Raw genomic sequence first — 4,413 nt, 5'->3', positions numbered from 1 at the left:
TTTAAATAAGCTTAGATGACATGTAGTAGGCCTACACACGCTGATAATATTCTGGTTATGCAGTAGGAATCTGTACTAACGTAATTGTATTTCTGTGTAGCGTCTAAATACACTTTCACAAAATGAATTGGTAACACTGAAGACTAAAGCCCATGGGATTGATGTTTCATCCCAAGTCAGCAGATGATGTTTTTTTCTAAATGAATGTAATGAAAATAAATACACAGAATGTTAATCCATATAATAATATCGTACTGCGGTAGGTCTCCTGGCCGACAGAGCCCATGAACATTTGGAAAAAATACTGGCACCTAAAGTATTTCAGGTTACAAGAAACAGCTGTGGAGATGCGGCCCTACGACCCTCAATGGAATGATATGACCTCCACACACTCAAGGAGAGAGTTTATGTGATCAGTTTTGCACAGAAAATGCAGAAAATCAAACAGCACGGGCGAATGGGAGCCTTGAAATTGGTACGTGAATAATTTGCACGGTTATTGCAAAGACAAAATAGCCTAAACAAAAAATACAGACACATAATCTCTACCATTTATGTCAGTTGTGTTTGTAAAAACAAATCGTGACTTTGATTAAGGAATGTTAAACGGCGTTATCTCAGTATGCGCAGAATTAGCCGAACGTTTAGAGAACCGGAGCGTGTCAACACGTTGAGTAAAATTTGCGGCTCGTAAAGGAATTATGGGCGTTCAGCTATGTGGACTGCAACTTTTTAACTGCCAATAACATGAAAAATACGCTGTCATCTGTAATATAGCGATGATCCTGACAAGTCTCCAAAACATTTCTTAGTTGTGCTTAGTGATGAGGACTTGTATCATGTTCTGAAAGAACACTTCAAACTACACAAGTATTTACCAACACTCACGGGTGGTCTTCGAGAGCTCGACAATATGTGGCTTAGGGCTTTATCTTTTTCTTCAGCACACGTTACGGTTTCAGAGTGTTTATATTAAGCAATACAAGTGACTATGAGCACCGAGTAAAACAGTGCTGTTGTAAAGACATGTTTGTATTGCTAATCAATGCGCAAACATTCCACTTGATCAACAAACTCATAATGCACTTACTTTGAGACCATCACCCCATTCAAGACCCGTTAATAAAAGACAGCATTTTAAAGGCATTGCGTTTTGTACACAGACAAGGCTGTTAATATAACTACTAATATCCACAAAATTCTCACACATTAATTATCTCATTTCAGCGTGAATTGACAGAATATGAAAATACCTCGTACACGGTGTTGCGCTTGTCTGCATCAGTAGGTGGCCTTAAATTGATCCCAGCAAACTCGGCTTTCCTTGGAGGAACTTTTGGAGAAAGGGGGCAGAGAGCGTCCCACTGGGGGTTAGAGAATTTCCAATAAAGCCCCCTCTTTCTCTCCCTGAGCAGACATATGCAGATGGAGACGGTTTGTACTTCTTGGAACCACACAGTTTACTCCCGTGATGAAGTCTTCATGTATCCACTTTAATGGTTGCGCCAGAAAAGTTTCGCAAAAGTTATGTCTTGATGAGAGTGACTTAAAGCAAATCGCGATCCATTTTCGGTGCCCGTGTCTCGCGGACCCTAAGTTGCAGAGGCTATGCGAGATTGCGAACCCTCCTTCCCTCTCCCCCTCTCTCCCCCTCCCTCTCCCTTTCTCAGACTCCGTGGACCACCCCGAAACAGGAAGTTAACTTTTTGTTTTTCCTGAAAAAAATCTGAACTGGGACTTGGCTACTCCGCCGTCACAGCCTCTCATCAAGTCCTGCGCTCACTAAACATTATAAATTCACATCGCCAATGAGTTTGAAAACCTGGCAATATTGATAACTATAACAATACTATTTATTATTATTCATAATAATCATGATGATGATAATACACATATTAATAATAGCCGGTAGAAATCTTTATTTGAACTCAACAATTAGTTTTGTTCGTCTTTGTCACGTGTCTTTTATGTTTTCAGCTCAACTTTCCGTCTGCTACTTTCAGACTACTTGTGTGGCTTGGGATGCTCAGTCTTGTCCCCATCTTAGCCAGTTTGACTTAGCGGTTCACCGCAAAACCTGGAATGGAGTAGAGTGCGCACAGGAGGAGCGTTCCATTGGGTTCAAATGTAGCCTACGTCTTCACAGTAACATAAATCTGTTTATAAAATGGCGAAATGCCAACCGCCACACAGTTTGTTCTAGTCCAAAGGACGCCAAATTCTGTTCATGGCAGTCTTTAGATTAACATAATATAATTATGACTATCAATTATTAGTGTTTGACTAAGGCATGTTCATTGTAATGAATTTATATTTGTTACAGTCTTGGTTTCCTTGTCTTACTGTCTTTTGGTTATTGTTCGATTTTTATACTTTAAAATATTGTTTAGTATTGTAATGGTTTCCATAGTGAACAGAGCTGGTTAAGACGTGGTTAACAGATGTTTTAGACAGAGAAGCATTTTAACAAGGTTTATGTTAAAATTATTCTCTATATAAAACATCTGTTAGCTCTAAGAGTAGCCTAATGTCCTTTTTTGGATTGTCTCCAATAAATAAATAAATACATGAATAAACAGAGTGCAACAGATAGGCCTAGTCTACATAAATATCCAGATACATGAATGAAATAGATCATTTGTATGCATATTATGATATTGCAAATTAACCCCAATTACTGACCGCATGCTGCTCTAGAATAAATGTGACTGAAGGATCATCCTTACATCTGCATTAGGCTACTGATTCCTGGAGGCTGAGCTTAGCAGTTGGTGACCTGTCTAATGCAGGAGTCCATTGAGAACATACGTGCTGGTGATTAAACCAGATTGTGAATGGTTTCAGGGCCCAGCAATGAAGCAGAGTGTCTTAGTACTTACAGTCACGCAGATGCAGGGGCCATATGCCTGCCACCGAGATTCCGAATGGTGGACTTGTGTGCCATTCATATCAGCTTGAGAGGTAAGTTCTGAATGGAAAAGTTGTTGCCATAGCAACATGTCCAGTGATAGCTTCACAGTACTGCAGAGTGTATTTTCTTGTGTGTGCATAGACACACTCTGATACATACACATGCATACACTGTTGTGTCACATGCAAACATGCATTTGTGCAGAGAAGGCACGCATGTACAGTACATTGCCACTGTTAAGTGCAGTACATTTTCATGGTTGCAGTTTAGATTTTGCAGTCATGCACACTCACAGATGCACACATTGGCATGCATGCACAGACACAGGTATGAGTATGTGTGCATGCAAACTTGTGCTAATCAACACCAAACATGCTAAACATGCACACTCTTAAAAACAAGTTATTTTGTGTTATTTTCAACACATATTGTGTAACAGATAAAAAAGGAAGCAACACAAACTCTGTTGTTCCTATCTGGACACAGAGATGTGTTAAAAACAATGCAAGTTGTGTTGTTGTGTTATTTTCACTCATTAAGAGTGCACTCACATGTGCATACAATGTTGTTCAGGCCTCACAACACAGTATTTTGCAAATGGAAAATAAATAAAACCAGAAAACACAACACAAGGACAGTCTCTCATAGATTAGATAGTCTTCTGCAGACAAATTGTGAGTGACAAGATTTGGATACACCCTCTGTAGGCCAAGATCTGGCTGGGTGGGAGAAACATGTTAGCCCATCTGTCTGTTAGCCTCCATTAATGTTTGAGATGTGGGGTTAACGGGACCAAAATAAAAGTTGCAGGTGTCCATTCACATAAATCCGCTAAAGCTAATTGACAGATTACAACCGCCAAGGGATTACGCTCAGGGGGAAAAGTCAGACATAGTGGAGCATGAGTGCCCATTCTATTCATGGCAAGTGAAAAGGAGAAAATTAATCTCTACCCATCACTTTCCTGCTGCAGGCTTGTGTAATAATTAGTTCCTAGCTCTCACTACAGACACTGTTTCCCCCCTTTTTAATAAAAGTACATGGCTCAATATACCATAGTACTTGGCTTAATATACCATACGCCAATCATTTGCAGCATATATACCAGTAAACAGAATCATTGTGGAATTGGAAGCTGCTTGGCAAAGATCCCGTCACTGACACGTGACGTGATGGAAAAAATTCAAGTTTTTCAGAAATTAGAACAGCAAATGGTATGTAAATAAAAACACAAAACTATTTTTTGGGACAGACTTTTCAAATACTTGAACAGTCATTCACAGGTTTTGGTTTGTACATCCTGGCTCAGTGAAAATGTTGAATATGCTCTTGCCTAATAACAAAGCAATAATGCATCTTCCTGCACACACAGTGCAATCCTCTTCTCCTCAGGAATAACCAAGACACAGCACCCTCGGGCACCGTGCACCTGCTCTCTTCATGGCCCGTGTGGGCCTGGTTCACTCTAGGCCACTGCAAGATCAACGCTCAGTTAGAGGAGA

General features: G+C 40.1%; 1 protein-coding gene across 1 annotated transcript in view; it reads right to left on the bottom strand.

The window, feature by feature from the left end:
• Positions 1 to 1,617, bottom strand: part of gli1 (GLI family zinc finger 1) — a 52,309-nt gene extending 50,692 nt beyond the window's left edge. Inside the window, exon 1 of the mRNA XM_076267991.1 lies at positions 1,254 to 1,617. The gene's annotated coding sequence lies outside the window, so the exon portion shown is untranslated. The remainder of the gene's footprint in view (positions 1 to 1,253) is intronic.
• Between the last annotated feature and the right edge of the window lie 2,796 nt (positions 1,618 to 4,413).

Source organism: Alosa pseudoharengus, unplaced genomic scaffold (assembly GCF_046254945.1).
Source record: "Alosa pseudoharengus isolate Yale_2024_CS ecotype anadromous, Long Island Sound unplaced genomic scaffold, YU_APseudo_1.1 YU_APseudo_1.1_scf_5, whole genome shotgun sequence".
Taxonomy (NCBI): domain Eukaryota; kingdom Metazoa; phylum Chordata; class Actinopteri; order Clupeiformes; family Clupeidae; genus Alosa; species Alosa pseudoharengus.
This window is presented reverse-complemented; position numbering and strand designations above follow the sequence as displayed.